Source organism: Phyllostomus discolor, chromosome 12, assembly GCF_004126475.2.
Source record: "Phyllostomus discolor isolate MPI-MPIP mPhyDis1 chromosome 12, mPhyDis1.pri.v3, whole genome shotgun sequence".
In the NCBI taxonomy this organism is placed as follows: Eukaryota; Metazoa; Chordata; class Mammalia; order Chiroptera; family Phyllostomidae; genus Phyllostomus; species Phyllostomus discolor.
The window spans coordinates 697134-720761 of record NC_040914.2 but is presented as its reverse complement, the minus strand read 5'-3'; the positions used below and the strand labels follow the sequence as shown (position 1 = coordinate 720761).

Below are 23628 nucleotides of genomic sequence, written 5' to 3'. Positions count from 1 at the left end.
CACTCAGTCAAAAGCAGGATAAGTAGACACACTTTTTAGACAATTTCGAAGTCGTGAATCACATACTCCCTGAAATCTCCCTTATTAATGTATATTAAATTCTGTATCAATAAAATAGTGAATATGTTGTGATTTTAAGTGTCCATAAACATCCTAAAAAAAGACAAAATATTAGGCCACAGTAAAGTACAAAAAATAGAAATTATAAACAAAGTGCTTTGAACATGGTGAAATACCACTAAGATAGCAAGATCAGAAAAATAAAGTTACTCTTAGTGGCAGTTTGTAAAACCTGCCTTAATAATTTCTGGATCAGAGAAGAAATATAACCTAAAAATGAAGAATTTCTAATAATGATAACACTGGATATTGGCACACATGGAATTTAGTTAAAGCAGGACTCTAAGGGAAATGTCATAGCTTTAAATGTTTTGAACAAAAAAATAATGAAAATATGTAAGATAAAAAAATTAGAAGGAAATATGGAAGGAATTCACAAAGATAAAATTTGTAACTAATATGACACATCAATAGGACAAATCACTACCCTTGAATCAGGTAAGGGAGAGCACAAACACAAAATGAAAAGGGGAAAATCCACAGAAACAAAGAAAACTTTAAAAAATCTTGAAAAATACTTTATTTGATTCTTTACAAATACAGTTTGTTTATCCATCCATATATATATACCATTTTCAGTTGCTCTTTATGTAAACATGTCTTTATTGCACCATAATTTATAAAGTAAGTCAGAAAAATGTACCCTTTTCCTCAATTTACCAGTGAAGTCATCTATGGCAGAAAGAATAATGAGCACCCCCATAAAGATATCTATGTGCTAATCCTGGAATCTGTTCATGTATTATCTTACATAGGAAAGGAGATTCTTACGTGGCAAGAGAGATTTTGCAGATGTGAATAATGGTTTTGAGATGGGGTGATTATCTTGTATTATTCAAAGAGTCAGGGTCAGAGGGAGACTTGAGTATGGAATATGCATACTTCTGTCAGAGAAATATAACATTACTGACTTTGAGGATGGAGATAGGGGACCACCAGCCAAGAAATGTCAGTGGCTTCTAGAGCTTCCAGAAATACACCTTGATTTAGTCTAGTAAAACCTTATTGGATTTCTAACCTACAGAACATTTGCTGTCCTAAGCTACTACATTTGTGGTAATTTGTTACAGTAATAGTAGAAAAATATTACACCATCTGAGTTTGGAGTTTTCTTTATAGGGAGGTTTGTTTCCTTAATATGGAGCTTTTGGGGGGTTTATTTCCTTTTAAATCAGTGTAGTAAATTGTGTATTTCAAGGAATAAATTTATTTCAACTTAGATATCAATTTTATTGTCATAAAGTTGTTCGTAGTATTGCCTAAGTGCCCTTTTAATAATTGTCAGATCAATAATGATGCCCCCTTTTGAGTTCCTGATATTGATATTTATGATTTCTTTTCTTGATCATTATGCTAGCAGTTTATCAATTTTATTGATCTTTTCGAAGAATAAGCTTTCAGTTCTATTGATTTTTTTTACGATAGTTTGCCCTTGTTATTTCAACAATAACTGGTCTTGTTTATTCTTCCCTTCCTTTGGCATAATTTGGTAATTTTCTCTTCTTTTTTTATTAGTTTAAAATTAGCTACATTTACCCATGTGTTATTTAGAAGAGTGTTAACTTCCAAATGTTTGAAGACTTTCTCAGATCTTTCTGATGGTTCATTTTTAATTTAATTATTTTGTGGTCAGGGAATATACTCTGTAATTTCAGTCCTCTTGGATTTGTTGAGACTTTATGGACCAATATATGGACTGTCTTGGTGAATGCCCCACATGCAGTTAAAAAAAAAGGTATACTATTTGGGGGTAGAGTGTTTACCAGTTAGGTAAAGTTGCTTGTAGTGGTGATTGAACTTTTCTCTATCTTTACTGATTTGGGGGGACATCAACTGGCCTATCAAGTGTTGAGAAAGGACTGGTCAGATCTCCAAATATAATTGTGAACTTCTCTATTATGGTAGTGTCAGTTTTTGCTTTATGTATTTTGAAACACTGTAATTAGGTGCATGCATATTTAGGGTTGCTATGTCCTCTTGATTAACTGGCCCCTTTATCATGAAATGTATCTGTTGGCAATATTCTTTTTCTTGGATTCTGTTCTCTTTATTAATATAACTCTTTCAGCTTTCTTTCAATGTTGTTTCATGGCATATCTTTTTTCAGTCCAATTATTTTTGGTTAATTGTGAATCATGCAGTTTAGTCCTACTTTTTTTTTTTTAAATCTAGTCAGATAATTTCTATCTTTGAGTCTCTAGACCAACAGTTGGCAAACTATGGCACACAAGCCAAATCCAAACCCAGCCTATTATTAAAAAATATATTTTATTGATTATGCTATTAGACTTGTCCCATTTTTGTCTCCCCTTTTTTCTCCTCCACCCTGTACCACCCTCCCATCATCATTCCCCTACCTTAGTTCATGTCCATGGATCATACATAAAGTTATTTGGCTTCTCCATTTCCCCTACTAGTCTTAACCTTCCTATGTCTATTTTGTACCTACCATTTATGCTTCTTATTCCCTGTATTTTTCCCCCACTCTATACCCCTAACCCTCCATGTGATCACTATTTCTGTGAATCTGTTCCTATTCTAGTTGTTTGCTTAGGTTGTTTTTTGTTTTTTGGGGTTTTTTTAGATTCAGTTGTTGATACTTGTGAGTTTGTTGTCATCTTACTGTTCCTACTTTTTATCTTCTTTTTCTAAGTCCCTTTAACATTTCATGTAATAAGGGCTTGCTGATGATGAACTCCTTTAACTTGACCATATCTGAGAAGTACTTTATCTGCCCTTCCATTCTAAATGATAGCTTTGCTGGATAGAGTAATCTTGGATGTAGGTCCTTGCCTCACATGACTTTGAACACTTCTTTCCAGCCTCTTCTTGCCTGTAAGGTTTCTTCTGTGGAATGAACTGACAGTCTTATGGGAAAGCCTTTGTGGGTAACTGTCTCCTTTTCTCTTGCTATTTTTAAGACTCTCTCCTTATCTTTAGTCTTGGGTAACATAAATATGATGTGCCTTGGTGTGTTCCTCCTTGGGTCCAACTTCGTTAGGATTCTCTGAACTTCCTGGACTTCGTGGGAGTCTATTTCCTTTGCCAGACTGGGGAAGTTCTCCATTATTTTTTCAAATAAGTTCTAATTTCTTGGTCTTCCTCTTCTCTTTCTGGCACCCCTATGATTCAGATGTTGGAACGTTTAAAGATGTCCTGGAAGTTCTTAAGCCTCTCATTTTTTTTAATCTTGTTTCTTCATTCTGTTCTGGTTGAATGTTTCATTATTCCTTCTGGTCCACAGTGTTGATTTGAGTTCCAGTTTCCTTCCCATCAGTGTTGGTTCCCCGTACATTTTCCTTTATTTCACTTAGCATAGCCTTCATTTTTTCATCTAATTTGGGACCATATTCAACCAATTCTGTGAGCATCCAGACTACCAGTGTTTTGAACTGTGCATTGATAGGTTGGCTATCTGCTCATCATTGAGGTGTATTTTTTCTGGACCTTTGAACTGTTCTTTCATGTGGGTCATTTTTTTTCCTCAGTGCACCTATTATGTAGTAAGGGGTGGAACCTTAGGTGTGTAGTTCTTTTGCATATGACCATTATTAGTTTGAGGAATGCTACCTCTATTCCCAGTTTGCTAAGTGTTTTTATCATAAATGGGTGCTATACCTCATTAAATGCTTTTTCCACATCCATTGATATGACCATATGATTTTGTCTTTGTTTTTGTTTATATCATGTATTACATTTATTGATTTGTGAATATTTTACCATCCTTGCATCCCTGAGATGAATCACATTTGGTCATGGTGTATGATCTTTTTAATGTATTGCTGGATGAAGTTTTCCTATATATTGTCGAGGATTTTAGCATCTATGTTCATCAGTGATATTGCCCTGAAGATTTCTTTCTTTGTTGTATCTTTACCTGGTTTTGGGATGAGGATGATGCTGGCTTCATAGAAAGAGTTTAGGAGTATTCCATCATTTTGTATTTTTTGGAATAGTCTGTGAAGGATAGGGGTTAGCTCTTCCTTAAATACTTTGTAGAATTCTCCTGTGAAACCAGTGCTTTTTTGTGTTGGGATTTTTTGATTACTGGTTCAATTGCATCAACTGTTTTTGGTCTGTTCAGGCTCTCTACTTCTTCATTCAGTAATAGATTATATTTTTTTCTAGAAATTTGTCCATTTCACCTAAGTTTTCAAATATCTTGGCATATAGTTCTTTGTATTTCTGTGGTATGAGTTGTAATCTCTCCTCTTTCATTTCTGATTGTGTTTATTTGGGTCCTCTCATTTTTGTTCATCATGAATCTGCTTATAGTCTTGTCAATTTTGTTTATCTTCTCAAAGAGCCAGCTCCTGGATTTATTGATCCTTAGAACTGTGTTTTTAATCTCTATATTTAATTCTGCTCTGATCTTGGTTATTTCCTTCCTTTTACTTGCTCTGGGCTGTCTTTCTTGCTGTTTTTCCAGTTCTTGTAGGTATAATCTTAGGGTGTTTATTTGAAATGTTTCTGTCTTTTCTAGGTAGTCCTGTATTTCTATGAACTTCCCTCTCAGGACTACCTTTGATGTGTTCCATAATTTTTTAGTTGTTTTGCGTTCATTCTCATTTGTTTTCAGAAACTTTTTTATTTCTCCTGTGATTTCATTCTTGAACCATTCATTTTTTAATAGTGTGATATTCAATCTCCATCAGTTGGAGTGTTTTTGACTTTTTTCCTTGAGATTAGTTTCTAGTTTCAGTCCATTATGGTCAGAGAAAATGCTTGATATCATTTCAGTTTTCTTGAATTTGTTGAGGCTTGTTTTGTGTCCTATCATGTGGTCTATCTTTGAAAATGTTCCATGTGCATTTGAAAAGAATGTGTATTTAGCTTCTTTGGGATGGAGGGCTCTCTATATATCAGTTAAGTCCATTTGATCTAGGGCATAGTTCAATGCCACAATATCTTTGTTGATATTTTGTTTGGAAGATCAGTCCATTTTTGACAGTGGGGTGTTAAAAGTCCCCCACTATACTTGTGTTGCTGTCAATATCTTTCTTGAAGTCCTCTAAGATTTTCTTTATGCATTTGGGTGCTCCTGTGTTGGGTGTATATATGTTTACAATGTTTATGTCTTCTTGGTGGATTCTTCCCTTGAGTGTTATGTAGCGACCTTCTGGGCCTCTCTTTATGGCCATTTTTTGGAAGCCTATTTTGTCTGATATGAGTATTGCCACCCTGGCTTTTTTTTCCTGTTTGCTTGGAAAATTTGTTTCCAGCCCTTCACTTTCAGTCTGTGTAGATCTTTTGTTCTTAGGTTGCTCTGTTGTAGGCAGCATATATGTGGGTCATGCTTTCTTATCCATTCAGTTATTCTGTGTCTTTTGATTGGAGCATTTAATCCATTTATGTTTAAGGTTATTATTGATAGGTACTTATTCATTGCCATTTATGTGCCTGTGTTCCTCTCTGTCTCTCTGTCTTTTCCCTCCTTCCCTTTAGCATCTCTTGCAGAACTGGTTTGGTGGAGGTGCATTCTTTTAGACTTCTTTTGTCTGGGAAGCTTCTTATTTGGCCTTCTATCTTGATTAAGAGCCTTTCTGGATAAAGTCGTCTTGGTTGCAGACGTCTGGTTCTCATTACTTGGAATACTTCTTGCCATTCCCTTCTGGCTTGGAGCGTTTCCATTGAGAAGTCAGCTGCTAGCCTTATTGGGGTTCCCTTGTATGGTACTTCCTGTTTCTCCCTTGCTGCCTTTAAGATTCTCTCTTTGTCTTGAAATTTTGCCATTTTAATTATGATGTGTCTTGAGGTGGGCCTCTTTGGATTCCTCTTGATTGGGACTCTCTGTGTTTCCTGGATTTGTGTGACTTTTTCTCATCAAATTAGGGAAGTTTTGCATCATTACTTTTTCAAATAGGTTTTCTATCCCTTGCTCTTCTTCTTATCCTTCTGGTATCCCTAATATACGGATATCATTATGTTTTATATTGGCCTCCATTTCTCTTAATCCCTCTTCATTCTTTCTGAGCCTCTTTTCCTTTTCTTGCTCTTTCTGAGTGTTTTTTTTCTACTTTGTCCTCTAGCATGCTGATCTGATCTTCTGCTTCATCAATCCTGCTTTGCATTCCTTCTACTGTGCTCTTCAGTTCAGAAATTGTATTCTTCACTTCCTCTTGGCCCTTGTTGATATTTTCTATTTCCTTTTTCATTTTGATATTGTTTGCAGTAACTTCTTTGTAGTTTCCCTGTAATTTCTCGTAGCTCATTGTGAGTTCATTGAGCTTCCTGATAATCATTTCTTTGAACTCAATATCTGATAGTTGAGTTGCCTCTATTTCATTTAGCATTCTTTCTGAGGCTTCCTTCTTTCCCTTCATTTGAGGATTGTTTCTTTGTTTTCTAATCATTTGTGACATTTTTCTTGTTAGTTTCTGTTTCTTGAATTGATCTGTTCTAGTTCCCTGGGTTTATGGTGTGAACTTCTGTGGTAGAATACCTGTGGGATTCAGTGGTGCAGTCACTTTTGAGTATCCTGGTATTCACAGCTTTCCCCTACTCTTTTTTGTAATGAGTTGGAAGGGTATGGCAAAATGGTTTAGGACAGAAGGGAGTATTCTATGATATTTACAAGAGCAGCCAGTAGAGAAGAGATAGGAGATCCTTTAGATATGTATTTTGTTAACCGTGATCTTCCAACCCACTGGCCACTTTTTAGAAGGATAGAAAGAAGATAAGACTCTTGTTGGGGAGGAAAGGATTGTGAGTTGAATCTAGAAAGCAGTGAGGCTGTGGGATGACAGATTCTGAGGTAGGGTGAGAGTGAAGAATAGAAGATAGGTGTAGTGTGTGAGAGAATAGAGTTAACCACTACAGTAATAGACTTCAGGAAACTGTGAAGTGGGCTGAGACCTGGGAGGGGTGTTGTGTGGTATTTACAAGTATATGGAATAGGTCTTATTTACAGTAATATTAGAGCAACAATCATATGACAGAATCTATGAGATCTAGATAACAAAAATAGGGAGTATAGAACCTTAAGTAGTGTACTAATGGAACACAAAAGAAAGACAGTAAATTAGCAATACACTATGAAATAGATAACAGGGGAAACCTGTCAAACAATACAGTATAACCAGGCAGGCAAAGAAGACTATACAGAATGAAGAGGAATACCAAAATAGTATTAAAATAAAAAATGTAAGAATAATGAAAAAAAGGTAATACAAATATGCAATAACTTGCAGGTTCAAAAAAAAACAGGAAAAAAAAGCAGAAGATGGCATGAAGAAAAGATAAATTTGGAAAGGAAGGAATAACACTAGAGTGAAAGAAAGGGAAACATAAGGAATTGAGAGATATAAAAATAATCAGAATTAAAAAATAAAGTTACTTAAAAAAAGATAAAATCAAACAATCTAACAAACAAACAAAAAACCATCTCTTGTTGGTTTCTTTTTTTTTAATATATTTTATTGATTATGCTATTACAGTTGTCCCATTTCCCCCCTTCTCTCCCCTCCACCCTGTACCCCCCTCCCACCCACATTTCCCCCTTTAGTTCATGTCCATGTGTCATACTTATGAGTTCTTTAGTTTCTACATTTCCCTTCGCGCCAAACCTTTCCCCGACCTCCGCACGCCGCCGACCCAAGCCAGCCCCGCGCCCACCCGGCTCGTCTTCTCCTACCAGTCCAGATGAACGCGTCTACTTCAACTTTTTGGCTGCCCGACTTCCATTCAGATAAATCCTCTGCCGGATCTGGGTGTTATTCTGATAGTAAATTATTGTTGTAAATTACTGGTTTTCTAATCGTGGTTGTACGAGGAGGTACGGTGGGTCCACCTATTCCTCCATCTTGCCGGAAGTCCCCCTCTAGTTGGTTTCTAACTGGCCAAACCAGCTTTTCTGGTCTTGCTGGCTTCAGCAGACTGAGGGGTGATTGGAGTGGCTTTTCTACCTTCCCAGTCTGAACTCAGTCAGTCTCTTGAGTCCCTAGTCCCCAGGGCTAGCCATGCAGTCTCCCCAGAGCTGGTCTGGTGCCTCTCTGCAGGGTCCTGTGTGTGGGTCTGGGGACTCCTGAGCACGCTCTCTGGAGCTCACCACTCTGAGCTCCGGTATCTTGCAGAGCACTGGCACCTTTTCCGGATTCACTGTGTGAGCTCTGGAGATCCTAAGGGGCACACACTTCCCTTGAGTTCACCACCGTGGGCTCCAGGATCCTGCAGAGCCCCCACACCTTTTCCAGATTCAGGGCTGTGGGGTCTGGGTGTTCCACAAAACCACACTATCTCTGGGTTGTGGGCACAGGTGCATGACCAGGCCACCCTGGGTTGCACAGGCTGGGGCTCACACTCTTCCCAGGGCTATGTGTGGGTGCTCGCAGGCCTTGTGTGATTGTCTCTCAGTCCTCACTTCCCGCTCTGTGCCTTCAAGCAACGAGGCCTCCCCCGGTGCTGCTCAATCCTTGTTTGGCTGTGGAGGGAGTGGTTGACCCAGGTCTCCCGAATGCCCTGAGGCAGACCCCGGATCGCTGGGCCTGGGGGCTGCAACCTCCCTGGTCCCCACGCTGATCTCTGGGCCCTTATTATCCTGAAGCAGTCTCCTTACTGTCTGGTTTTTCAATGTCTGCTATAATTTTTGATCTCCAATTTTCATAAATGTTGTCATATTGTTGGCCTTTTGCTCTGTTTCTCTGTAGATCGGTCAGTTTTTCTCCCGTGCTGAGGGAGAAGAGGAGTCTGCTGCCTTCTACCATGCCGCTATCTTCCAAGTCCCCTGTTGTATGGTTTATAATGTGCTTATTAAAAAACCTTATCAGTGTCTTCCAATAATTGTTATACAACTTCACATATAATGCAAATATATTACAACATGATAATTCCATTTCCCTTTGCCATCTTTTTTTCTGTTGTCATGTATTTTATTTCTAAATATGTTTAAACCACACATATTTTCTTTCTTTAATGGTCAATTATATATTAAAGGAATTATGAAATAAAAAAATATTTTTTTATATTTACTTGCAGATTTACTATTCTGGCACTCTTCAGTCCTCTGTGCATTGAAATTTTTACCTAGTATCAATTTTTTTTCTGTGCTTGAAGAAACTTCCTTAACATTTTTTGTATTGAATAACACAGCTCTGGAGTAGAATCCTTTCAGGTTTACTCTGTCTCAAAAACAAGCCAGAAAAAAGAAAAACTACAACTTTATCTCGCCTTATTATTTTTTGAAAGATTTTATTTATTTATTTATAGATAGATGGGAAGGGAGGGAGAGAGGGAGAGAAACATCAATGTGTGGTTGCCTCTCACGTACCCCCTACTGGGGACCTGGCTTACTTGCAACCCAGGCATGAGCCCTGACTGGGAACAGAACTGGCAACTCTTTGATTCACAGGTTGGCACTCAGTCCTCTGAGGCACACCAGCCAGAGCTTCACCTTATTTTGAAAGGTTTTACTTGCATAAAGAATTATAGTTTTATTCCCTGGCTGGCATAGCTCAGTAGATTGAGCACAGGCTGGGAACCAAAGTGTCCCAGGTTCGATTCCCAGCCAGGGTACATTCCTGGGTTGCAGGCCATAACCCCCAGCAACCGCACATTGATGTTTCTCTCTCTCTCTCTCTCTCTCTCTCTCTCTCCCCCTCCCTCCCTCCCTTCCCTCTCTAAAAATAAATAAAATATTTAAAAAACATTTTTTAAAAAAGAATTATAGTTTTATTCCAACATTTTAAAGCTACTATGTTGTTGTCTTCTTATTCATTGTTATTAATAGGAATTAATCTTTTATTTTATCTTTTTATTGTTCTATTACAGCTGTCCCAATTTCCAACATCCCTGTTGTTTCCCCTGCCCCTCCAACTCCACCCATGCTCCCACAGTCATTCCCCACCCTGTTCTCTATGTCCATGGGTCATTTATACCTGTTTGTTGACTAGACCCTTGACCTTCTTTACCTCTTATCATCCACCTCCACCCCTGTGTCACTGTCAGTCTGTTCCTTCTTTCCATAACTCTGGTTCTATTTTATTCATTTTTTATGCTATTCATTAGATTCCATTTCTAGGTGAGATCATGGCTTTTGTCTATGGCTTTCTGGCTTATTTCACTTAGCATAACACTCTCCAGTTCTATACATGCTGTCACCAAAATGTAAGAGTTTGTTCTTTCTGTCTGCTGTGTAGTATTCCATTGTGTAAATATACCACAGTTTATAGGTTGTTTCTAGCACTTGGCTATTGTAAATAATGCTGCTATGAAAATAGGGGTGCATAGATTCTTTTGAATTGTGTTTCAGGGTTCTTAGCAGTGGAAATGCTGGATGAAAAGGTAGTTCCATTTTTAGTTTTTTGAAGAAATTCTATACCAATTTCCACAGTGGGCTGCACCGTCTGTATTTCCACAACAGTGCACTAGAGTTCCCTTTTCTTCACAACCTCTCCGACACTTGTTTGTTGATTTGTTTACAATGGCCATTCTGACTGGTGTGAAGTGGTATCTCATTGTGATTTTAATTGCCATCTTTCTGATGGCTAGTGATGTTAATCATTGTTTCATATGACTCTGGGCCCTCTGTATGTCCTCCTTGAAGAAGTGTCTATTCTGGTCCTTTGCCCATTTTTTAATTGAGTTGTTTGTCTTTTGGTGTTGAGTCATATGACTTCTTTGTATATTTTGGAGATGAAACCTTCGTCCAAGGTATGATTGGCAAATATGTTCTCCCATAATGTCGGTTCCCTTTTCATTTTCCTGCTGTTTTCTTTAGCTGTGCAGAAGCTTTTTAATTTGATGTAGTCCCATTTGTTTAGCCTTTCCTTTATTTCCTTGCCCTAGATGGTATATTGGCAAAAATATTTCTGTGTGGGAATCTGACATTGTGGGAGGTGCCCCATCCAGCAGAGCACCTCCTGGCTGCCTCAGATGAGAAATAAATTGTCCCAGACAAAATCTTGCTGTTCTGGCAACAAAGAGGGTGGCAATTCCCTCTAGTGGGGAATGCCCAAGCCCTTTTCCCAAATGGCCTTTATTGGGAATGGTATGTTTATGTGTATACAGCATACATGCATAACTCATCAATCAATGTCAAAAGGCTATAGTCATACAAAAACAGGTATTATCTATAGATAACAATTGAAGGAACACAGAGATTTGTCATAGGTCAGAATCTGTTAGTCATGCTGATACTAGAGGATCTTTAAGACATATTTCATGAGATAAGGAGTTTATTCCATATGCCTTGAACTGAAAAATCCAGTTTATATCAACAGAGCTATACAAAGCAAAGAAGAACAGACTTCAAAGGATGCAATGTATTTATCAGGCCTGATTCCCACAGGAACCCTTGACATTAGAGTTGGGTCATGTCTGCCACCTGTATTACTTGGTTTTTCAGGGAGACTTACTAGCCCCTTTCAGAACCTGCTCTCGCAGGGCTGCAGCAATCTCTGAAACCACACAGAGTGTCCCCAACATGACATTTTACTGCCTATTATTATCTCTAGGACTTTTATGGAGTTGACACTTATGTTTAAATCTTTTGTCCATTTCGAGTTTATTCTGGTATATGGTGTAAGTTGGCTGTTTAGTTTCATTTTTTTGATGTACCATTTCACTTCTGCTAATACATTTGTTGAAGAGGATATTTTTACTCTATTTTATACTCCTTCCCTCTTTGTCAAGTATTAATTGACCATGGTGACATGGGTTTATTTCTGAGCTCTTTATTCTGTTGTATTGTTCTATGTTTCTATTCTTATGCCAGTACCAGACTCTTCTGATTACAGTGGCCTTGTGATATAGTTTGATATCAGGTATTGTGATCCATCCTACTTTGTTCTTCTTTCTCAAGGTTGCTAGCAATGTTCAGGGTCATTTATGGTTCCATATAAATTCTTGAAATATTTGTTCTAGACCTGTGAAATATGCTATTGGTATTAAATAGGGATTGAGTTGATCTATATTGCTTTGTGTAGTATGGACATAATAATGATGTTCATTCTTCCAATCCATGAACATAGTATATGCTTCTATTTATTTGTATCTTCCTTAATTTCTTTCTTCAGTGTCTGTACTTTTCTGAATACAATCTTTTACCTCCTTGTTTAAGTTTATTCCCAGGTATTTTTTATTGTTGTTGTTGCTATAGTAGACGGGATTTTTTCCCTAGTTTCTCTTTCTGATATTTCATTGTTGGTGTACAACAGTGCCTTTGATTTCTGACTATTGACTTTATATCCTGCTATTTTGCCAAACTGACTTAGTAGGTCAAGTAGTATTTTGTTGGAGCTCATAGGGTTTTTTATGAACACTATCATGTTGTCTGCAAATAATGACAGTTTTATTTCATCCTTTCCAATTTGGATGCCTTTTATTTCTTTTTCTTTTCTGATCACTGTGGCTCCATCTTCCAATACTATGTTGAATAAAAGTGGTGAAAGAGGGCTCCCTTGTCTTATGTGTGATATTAGGGGGAAAGGTTTTAATTTTTTCCCTTTCAGTATGATGTTGATTGTAGGTTTCTCATATGTGGCCTTCATTATGTTGAGGTATGGTCCCTCTATTCCCACTTTGCTGAGTGTCTTTATTATAAATGGGTGCTGTACTTTATCAAATGCTTTTTCAGCATCTATTGATATGATCATGTGGGTTTTATCTTTCATTTTGTTTATGTGGTGTATTATGTTTATTGATTTGTGAATATTATACCATCCTTGTATCTCTGGGATGAATCCCACTTGATTGTGGTGTATGATCATTTTAATGCATTGCTGGATCTGGTTTTGCAATATTTGTTTAGGATTTTAGCATATATGTTCATTAGTGTTATTGGCCTGTAGTTTTCTTTGTTTGTTTTATCTTTATCTGGTTTGGGAATTAGGGTACTACTGGTCTCATAAAATAAATTTAGGGGTCTTCACTTTCCTGAATTTTTGTAGAATATTTTGAAAAGGTTAGGAGTTAGCTTATTTCTAACTCTTGTAAAATTCTTTTATGAAACCATCTGGCCCAGGTTTTTGTGTGTCAGGAGTTTTTGATTACTGCTTCAATTTCCCTAGTTGTTATAGATGTATTCTTTCTTTCTGCTTCTTCTTGATTCAGGTTTGGAGTATGATATGTTTCTAGAAATTTGTCCATTTCACCCAGGTTTTCAAATTTCTTGGCATATAGTCATTTGCAGTCATTTCTTATAATCCTTTGTATTTTTGTGGTATCTGTTGTAATTTCTCTTTTTTCATTATCATTGAATTTCTTTGGGTTCTATCCCTTTTTTCTTGATGAGTCTGGTTAAAGGCTTGCTGATTTTATCTTTTCAAAGAACCAGCTCCTGGATTTATTGATTCTTTTCATTTTTCTTTTAGTCTCTATGTCATTTAATTCTGCTCTGATCTTGATTATTTCCTTCCTTCTACTTGCTCAGGGCTTTGTTTGTTCTTGTTCCCCTATTTCTTGTAGATGTTGAGTTAGGTTTTTTATTTAAATTTTCTCTATCTTTTTTTTTTTTTTTTTGGTACACCTGTATTGCTCTGGACTTCCCTCTCAGAATTGCCTTCACTGTGTCCCTTGGGTTTTGGGGCTGTTGTGTGTTCATTTTTATTTGTTTCTAGAATCTTCTTCTTCTGTGATCTCATTGTTAACCCATTCATTAACAGAATCTCATTCAGTCTCCATGAATTTGAACGTTTTTGAGATTTTTGCTTTGGTTGGTTTCTAGTTTTAAGCCATTATGATCTGAGAGGATGCTTGATATGTTTCAATATTCTTGAATTTATTTTTTTCTTTTTTTATTTTATTTTAATCATTGTTCAAGTACAGTTTTCTCCCTTTTACTTACCCAATCCAGGCACCCACCCAATCCCCCCACTTCCCTCCCATTACACCCTCCCCCTAGTTTTGTCCATGTGTCCTTAAAACTTGTTCCTGTAAACCCTTCCCATTCTCCCCTGAAATTCCCTCTTCTCTCCCCTGTGGTTCACTGCTCAGTCTGTCCTCTATTTCAGTGTCTTTGGTTATATTTTGCTTCTTTCCTTTGTTTTGTGATTAGGTTCCTGTTAAGGTGAGATCATATGGTATTTGTCTTTCACTGCCCTGGCTTATTTCATTTAGCATAATGCTTTCCAGCTCCATCCATGCTGTTGCAAATGGTAGGAACTCCTTCTTTCTTTCTGCTTCAATAGAATTCCATTGTGTAAATGTACCTAGTTTTTTTGTATCCATTCATTTACTGAGGGCATTTAGGTTGCTTCCAGCACTTGGCTATTGTAAATTGTGCTGCTATGAACTCGGGGTGCAAAGGTTCTTTTGTATTGGTGTTGTTAGTGTTCTTAGGATAGAGTCCCGCAGTGGAATTGCAGGGTCAAAAGGCAGATCCATTTTTAGTTTTCTGAGGGAAGTTCCATACTGCTCTCCATAGTGGTTGTACAGTCTGCAGTCCCAGCAACAGTGCACTATGGGTCCCCTTTTCTCCACAACCTCTCCAACACTTGTTGTTTGTTTGCTTTGTTTATGATGGCCATTCTGACTGGTGTGAAGTGGTATCTCATTGTGGTTTCAATATTCTTGAATTTATTGAGGCTTGTTTTGTGTCGTACTATGTGGTCTATCTTGAACATGTTCCATGAGCATTAGAAAAGAATGTGTTTTGTTTCCTTGGATGAAAAATTCTGTGTATATCAACTAAGTCTATTTGATCTAGAGTGTTGTTCCATGCCACAATATCATTTTTGATTCCTTGCTTGGAAGATCTAGCCAGTAGATCTTTGCCCTACTGTGAGTGTGTTTTCTGTTGATATCTTTATTGAAGTCCTCCAAGATTTTCCTATATACTAGGGTGCTCCTATTTTGGGTGCATATATATTACAATGGTAATCTTTTTTTTTTTTTACATTTCAATTTTTTCTTTAAAAGGAACTGAGTTGTGTACAGGGGGGTTAAATGCTTTATAGGCAAGAAAAAAACTGCACTAGAACCAATTTATTCATTATCATCATCTTCTTCATTTTTCTCCTCCTCTTCATCTTCTTCATCTTCCTCCTCCTCCTTCTTATTCTTGCCTTTTTCAGCCTTGACGACTCCCTTTTTTGTAGCATCAGGCTTTCCTTTAGCTTGGTATGCAGCAATATCATTTTTATTATTTCTCCTTCAGCTTATCAGCCTTCTTTTCATAAGGCTGCTTGTCATCTGTAGCAATGTTATTCCACATCTCTCCCAGCTTCTTTGCAACATCACCAATGGATAGGCCAGATGTTCTCCTTTGATTTTGGGGTGATACTCAGAACAAAATAAGAAAAAGGCTGAATGAGGCCTCTTGGGTGCATGGGGGTCCTTGAACTTCTCCCCACTCTTTAGGAGGAATATAAGTTTTCATTTATTTCATAATGGGCCTTGTCCCCCTTTGCTATGTCTTCAAATTTTCCTTTCTCTTTAGCAGGCATGGTCTTCCACTTCTCTGACTACTTCTTAGAAAACTCTAAGAGAAAACTCTAAGAAGTTGACTGAAATATCTGGGTGCTTCTTCTTGTGCTCCTCCTGGCAAGTTTGCACAAAGAAATCATATGATGACATTTTACCTCTGGGCTTCTTAGGATCTCCTTTCCCCATGTTTAATTACTTTTCCTCAGCGAGCACAGTTACCCAGTGTCCGTCCAGCTTGCACTTGCCCTAGCACTGTCTCTATGGAGCTCAGTGTACTGCAATGGCTATCTTCAGTGGTTATATCTTCTTGATGTGTTGTTCCCTTAAGTATTATGAAGTGTCCTTTATCTCTTTTTATGGGTTTTTTGGTCATCTGTTTTGTCTGATATAAGTATTGCTACCCCAGCTTTTTTTTAATGTCTGTTTGATTAGAATATTTTTTTCTTCCATCTCTTTACTTTTAGTCTGTGTAGATCTTTTGTTCTAATGTGGTATATTGTAGATAGCATAGATGCAGGTCCTGTTTTTTATTCATTCAGCTCCTCTATGTCTTTTGATTGGAGCATTTAGTCCATTTACAGTTAAGATTATTATTGATAGCTGCTTATACACTGCCATTTTTTCCCTTTGTACTTATGGTCTTCTCTCTTGCTCTCTCTCCTTCTTCATGTTCTTAAAGAAATCCTTTGGCATCTCTTGCAATGCTGGTTTAGTGGAGGTGTATTCTTTTAGCCTTTTTTGGGGGCGGTGTCTGGGAAACTCCTTATTTTGCCATTCATTTTAAATGACCATCTAGCTGGGTAGAGTAGTACCTTTCTGGCTTGTAGTGTTTCTTTTGAGTAATCAGCTGATAGCCTTATCAGAGCACCGTTATATGTTACAAGCTGTTTCTTCCTTGCTGTGTTTAAGATTCTCTCTTTGTCTTCAAATTTAGCCATATTAATTAAGATGTGTCTTGTAGTATGCCTCTTTGGTTTCATCTTGATTGGGACCCTTGTGCTTCCTGGAGTTGCATGACTTTTTCTCTCATCAAGTTAGGTAAGTTTTCTGTCATAACTTTTTCAAATAGGTTTTCTATCCTTTGCTCCTCTTCTTACCTTCTGGTATCCCTATGATGCAGTTATAATGTTTCATGTTGTCCTTCAGCTATCCTTACACCATCTTCATTCTCTTTGAATCTTTTGTCATTCTGTTGTTCTGTCTGGGGATTTTTTTTCTATCTCATCCTCTAGCTTCACTAATTGGATCCTCTGCTTCATCTAGCCTGCTTTTAATTCTTTCTATTGTGTTCTTCATTTTAGATATTGTATTCTTCATTTCCTCCTGCCTCCTTTTTTTAAAGAAAAGATTTTATTCATTTATTTTTAGAGAGAGAAAATGAAGAAGAAAGGGAGAGAAACATCAATGTATGGTTGCCTCTCATGCACTGCCCATCGGGGATCTGGCCCACAACCCAGGCATGTGCCCCAGTGACTCTTCGGTCCACAGGCCAGCACTCAGTCCACTGAGCCACGCCAGACAGGGCTCCTCCTGGCTCTATTGATACTTTCTGTATCTTTTTTTATTCTGGTATAGTTCACAGTAAATTTCTTGTATCTTTCCTGGAGTTCTTTGTAGTTCTTACTGAGCTCATTGAGCATCCCTATAAACATTATTTGAAATCAAAATCTGATAGTTTGCTTGCCTCACCTTCATTTAGCACTCTTTCTGGGAATTCCTCCTTTCCTTTTGATTGTGGGTTCTTGTCTCCCCATTTTAGTCACTCTTGTTGTTCTGCTTGTTAGACAGCCTGCTTTGACTCACTGTCTTTTTGGTGTGTGTAACCTTCTATGGTAAGGAGACCTATGTGATTCTGTGTGCAGTCTCCTTGATTTCCTAAACTTGAAGCTCTTGGGATGCCCTTTATGCCATTTATTTGGGCTCTCTGGATTGTAATTGGGTTTTGATTGTTGTTGGGTGGTTCTTTGGTGGGTCCTTTCCCCCTGCTGGTTGATCTGAGCATAACTCCACCCACTGCATCTTGTATGCTGTTGTGCAGGTCCTACTAGAACAAAAACAAACAGTCTCAGAAACAAACCCACAGCCCACAAAATTACGCACCTCCCACAACCAACTATCAACAGGAAATAAAGCCCAGTATTAATAAAGATAAAGGGATTAATACTATTATAAAAAGGAGAGTGAATATGAGATGCCTACTGAAAAAAATGATTTGAGAGGGTGGAGGAAAAGCAATAATAACAGTAGGGACCATAATAACATTCGGGGAATAGGGACAAGGTGAAGAGAGAAAGAAAAAGTTTTTAGTCATCAGTTAAAAAGCGAGGGAATGAATGTAGAATGAAAGTAATGAAGTAAGAGAAGGGAAGCATTATAGGATTTGGTTTCACATATAAATTTTAAGTTTTTTTTAAAAAGTAGTGAGAGAGAAAAATTTTTAAAAAGGAACCAAATTGAGCAAAAACATTCACCAGAGTGCATCAAACAATGAACAAAGATTAATACAGGTTGGAGGAGGAATAATTGGGGAGAAGGAATGAAATGAAAACCTTACGAGCTATCTAGAGGAAAGACATATTGAGATGTTTGAGATGTAGAGGGAAAAGGAAATACTAAGAATTAGGAATGAAACCTGGCTAAGGAGGGAAATATTAAAATTTAATATGAAAACTCCAGGCAGGAGGCAGACAAATGGAAGTAGGAGAGGTAGGAGAGTGGAATAGAGTAAAAACTGAAGATTGAAAAGCAAAATTGAAGATTTGAAATACAAAAATAATGAAGATCTAGAAATAAAATTGGAGAAATGCAACAACAACCACCATATCCACAACAACAAGTAAAGTTTGATAAAGATGGAGAGAGAATAAGGGTATTTTAAGAATGGGAAAAAGAATGTCAGTGACTAATGACAAGAAAAGTGGTTACAGGATAGCGTGGGGAGAAATAGTAAAAGTATAGAATGGAAACAAGTGTAGCATGAGAGGAAATAAAATTTAAAATGAAAACAAGAAGAGGAAAGAAGATAAAATGGAGTAAAAGGAAAGAGGAGGAAAAGATGGGATTTGAAATAAACTATATAAAAACTAGTGACTTAATAAGCACAAACTTGAAGGATGAGAAATGATATTAAAAAGTTATGCAGGAGAGAAAATAATGCAAATCATGAAGAATACCATAGTGTAATTTATCTCACTAATTTTTATTTCTGGATCTGCCTCTGGTGATGTCAGATGGTTTCCCAGTCTGACCCTTGGCAGCTTGTTTGAGGCTACCAGTGATCCACAGTGTGTGTCTGTCCTCCTCCATTGTTAATCCAGTCAATCTGTAATCAGCATTCAGGATTAAGCACCACAGGGTGGGACAGAGTCCCTCCTGGGGAAGGGGCTATTGCTTTGCCTTAGGCCAGGGGTGTCAAACTCATTTTCACCAGGGGCTACATTAGCCTCTAGGTTGCCTTCAAAGGGCCAAATATAATTTTAGGACTGTATAAATGTAACTACTCTTTAACTAGGGGAAAGGAGCTTGGTGCTGTTACGCCACATGGGAGATAGCTAACATACTCAAAAATGCCAAAATCAATAAAATTATTGGTGAAAATGAAAAATGTGTCTTTTATGTTACAGGAAAAAAAAATGGACTTTTAGGCCAGCCCAATATATGGTATGTTGCCATTTGTATAATAATGTGAAAAATAATACATAGGTATACACTTGTGTTTGCTTTAAAACAGTGGAAAGATATACAAGAAGCTTAAAATTGGACTTCTGGCCAAGATGGAGGCATAGGTAGACACACTGTACCTCCTCACACAACCAAAATAAGGACAACAATTTAGAAACAAAAACAACCAGTATCAACAGAAAATTGAACTGTATGGAAGTCTGACAACCAAGGAGTTAAAGTAGACATATTCGTCCAGACTGGTAGGAGGGGTGGAGTTGGGTGGCCAGGCAGAGAAGGGTTGTAACAAAGTGGTGGCTGGCAGACCCCAGGTGGGCAAGGCACCAGTGGGCGGGCCCAGCAAGGTGGCAGATTGTGGAGGGGGGCAGCACACAAGGTGGCTGGCAAACCAGATGGTCCCACGTTCACACACAGATACACCAGGTAAAACTGGGGAATGAGACATCGTGCAACCCAGGGTCCCAGTGCAAGGAAATAAAGCCTCAAAACACCAAATGAAAACACCTGTAGGGGTCGAGGTGCCAGGAGAAACTCCCAGCCTCACAGGAGAGTTCATTGGAGAGACCCACAGGGTGCTAGAACGTACACAAACCCACTCACATAGAAATCAGCAACAGAAGGGCCCAATTTGCTTGTGGGGTGTGGGGGAAGTGACTGAAATTCAGCAGAGAGTGGAACAAGCACCATTGTTCCCTCTCAGACCCCTCCCCTACATGCAGCATCGCAACCCAGCAATAGGTATTGCATTGAATCTGTAAATTGCTTTGGGGAGTATGGACATTTTGATGATGTTAATTCTTCCGATCCATGAACACGGTATATGTTTCCATTTGTTTGTATCTTCCTTGATTTCTTTCTTCAGTGTTGTGTAGTTTTCTGAGTACAGGTCTTTTACCTCCTTGGTTAGGTTTATTCCTAGGTATTTTATTTTTCTTGTTGCTATATCAAATGGGACTTTTTTCTTTATTTTTGCTTATGATGTTTCATTGTTGGCATACAAAAATGCCTTTGATTTCTGGATATTGACTTTATATCCCGCTGTTTTGTTCTGAAAGTTACATTCTAAGAACTTTGCATTTAACATTAAATATGTCTGAGAATAACTGTCACAGGAAGCTTCTTTTTCCTTTTAGCAAAACAAGGAAAACTTGCCCTGGCTGGCGTAGCTCAGTGGATTGAGCGCGGGCTGCGAACCAGTCATCGCAGGTTCGATTCCCAGTCAGGGCACGTGCCTGGGTTGCAGGCCATAACCCCCAGCAACCACACATTGATGTCTCTCTCTGTCTTCCTCTTCCAACTCTAAAAATAAAGTAAATAAAATCTTTTAAAAAAAAGTGTTTAAAAAAAACAAGGAAAACTTACGTAAATTTAAATATCATTTTATCACCTATTTGTTAGTTTCTTATTGAGTGCACCTGATTATGAGTATTTTAATCCTTTCTCCTGTAGACCTTACTTATTAAGTACAATTTTGTCCTATATTTTATTATTATTTTTAATCAATTCTGCATCACAGTATTCAGAATCAAAGTATTTGTATACTTTAATATTGATCTCATCTCTATTTCTTTTCCTATAACCAGGACTTTGTATTTCTAAGCCAGCTGTCATTTCCTCATTGAAGCAAGGGAAGGAGCCCTGGGTGTTTGCAAGGAAAGTGAAAGGAGGCTGGTATCCAGATGAGTGAGTAATGATCAGGAAGCAGGAAACTATTGCAAAGACTAGGCCATCTAGTCAGAATGTTGGACTGAAAAGGTTGTTTTAGACTGAAAATATGATTCAGAACTTATTACAGCTCTGGCCAGTGTGGCTTAGTTGGCTGTAGCATTGTCCCATAAACTGAAAGGTTGTGGGTTTGATTCCCAATCAGGGCACATATCTAGGATGCAGGTTCGGCCCCCAGTTGGGGGCATGTGTGAGAGGCAACTAATTGATGTTTCTTACATTGATGTTTCTCTCCCTCTCTCTCTCCCTCCCCCCTCTCTAAAAATCAATAAGCATGTCCATGGATGAGGATTGAAAAATAAATTACAATGTTACAGTAATCCAACAATATATACTGGCATAAAGACAGACACCTAGATCAGTGAAATAGAATAGAAAGGCCAAAAATAAACTCTCAGATGCCTATTACCAAATTATTTTAGACTAGAATGACAAGACCACTTAGTAGGGGAAAGGGCTGTATCCTTAACAAATGGTGTTGGTAAAACTGGTAACCATGTGTAAATGAATAAAGTTGGATTCTCAACTTATGTCATATACAAAATGTAACTCAAAATGGATCAAAGAACCAAATTTAATACTCAAAACTAGGAAACAACTAGAAGAAAACATGAGAAAGATTCATGACGTTGGATCTGGCAGTGATTTCTGGGATATGACACCAAGCCAAAAGTAATAGGAGCAAAAATGCGAGTACAACAAACTTAAAAACGTATTGTTTTGGACAAGATGGAGATACAGGTAGAAACACTGCCTCCTTGCAAAACCAAAAGAAGGACGACAACAACAAATTTTAAAACAAAAGTCAACCAGAACTGACAGAAGATTGAACTGTATGGAAGTCCACCAACCAAGCAGTTAAAGAAGAAAAATTTATCCATACTGGTAGGAGGGTCAGAGACTGGCAGCTGGGTGGAGAGGACTCTCAGCAAGCCATTGGCTGGAAGACCGGGGTGGGTGAGGCAATGGCTGACAGACCAGGCAGTCCCACATTTACATGCAAATAAACTGGAAGGAACAACTGTGGAATGAGACAGACCGCACAACCCAGGATTCCAGTATGGGGAAATAAAGCCTCAAAGCCTCTGACTGAAAACATGTGTGGGCGTTGAGGTGGCAGGAGAAACTCCCATCATCACAGGAGAGTTTATTGGAGAGACGACAGGGTATGAGAGCATACACAAAACCCAGGAACATCCACCCACCCAGGAATCAGCACCAGAAGGGCCCAATTTACTTGTGGGTAGCCAAGGAAGTGACTGAAAACTGGCACAGAGCAAAGCAAGTGGCACTGTTCCCTCTTGAAGCTCTTCCTCACAAAGTCACAAAGCACGACATGGGTTGCCCTGCCCTGGTGAACACCCAAGGCTCTGCCCCTTACTATGTTGTAACAGGCCCACCGAGACAGAAAAAAAAAATTACCCAAATGAAAGAACAGATCAAAGCTCCAGAAAATATACAACTAAGCAATGAACAGATAGCCAACCTCTCAGATGCACTGTTCAAAACACTGGTAATCAGGATGCTCACAGAATTGGTTGAATATGGTCGCAAATTAGAAGAAAAAATGAAGGCTATGAAAAGTGCAATAAAGTAAAATATACAGGGAACCAACAATGACGGGAATGAAACCAGGACTCAAATCAACAGTTTGGAGCAGAAGGAAGAAAGAAACATTCAACAAGCAAACAGAATAAAGAAACAAGAATTCAAAAAATATGAGGAAGGCTTAGGAACCTCCAGGACATCTTTAAATGTTCCAACATCCGAATCATAGGGGTGTCAGAAGGAGAAGAGGAAGACCAAGAAATTGAAAACTTATTTGAACAAATAATGAAGTAGAACTTCCCCAATCTGATAAAGGAAATAAACTTCCAGAAAGTCCAGGAAGCTCAGAGTCCCAAAGAAGTTGGACCCAAGGAGGAACACACCAAGGCATATCATCATTAAGTTACCCAAGATTAAAGATAAGGAGAGAATCTTAAAAGCAGCAAGAGAAAAGGAGACAGTTACCTACAAAGGAGTTCCCATTAGACTATCAGCTGATTTCTCAAAAGAAATCTTGCAGGCAAGAAAGGGCTGGAAGCAAGTATTTGAAGTCATGAAAGGCAAGGACCTACATCCAAGATTACTCTATCCACCAAAGCTATCATTTAGAATAGAAGAGCAGATAAAGTGCTTCCCAGATAAGGTCAAATTAAAGGAGTTCTTCATCACTCAGCCCTTATTATATGAAATGTTAAAGGGACTTATCTAAGAAAAAGAAGAGCAAAAATATGAATGGTAAAATGACAACAAAGTCACAGCTATTAACAACCACACCTAAAGCAAAAAGAAAAACAAACTAAGCAAACAACTAGAACAGGAACAGAACCACAGAAATGGATATCACATGGAGGGTTAGCAGGGAGGGGGAGGAGGGAGAATGGGGGAAAGTTCCAGGGAATAAGAAGCATAAATGGCAGGTACAAAATAGACAGGGGAAGGTTAAGACTAGTATTGGAAATAGAGAAGCCAAATAACTTATATTTATGACCCAAGGACATGAACTAAGGTGGGTAATAATGGTGGGAGGAGGTACAAGGCTGAGGAGAATAAAGGGGAGACATAAGGGAACAACTGTAATACCATAATCAATAAAATATATTTTTTATAAAATCTTGTTTTCATTAATAGATACAATCAACAATTGTTTTTTATTCATTTTTTAAAAGAATACAACTTTCCCTGTTACATGATAGG

The 23628-nt window shown here is 38.0% G+C and overlaps 1 pseudogene; it reads right to left on the bottom strand.

Moving 5' to 3' along the window:
• Positions 1-14949: 14949 nt before the first annotated feature.
• On the bottom strand, positions 14950-15747 carry LOC114511562 (annotated as a pseudogene).
• Positions 15748-23628: the final 7881 nt, after the last annotated feature.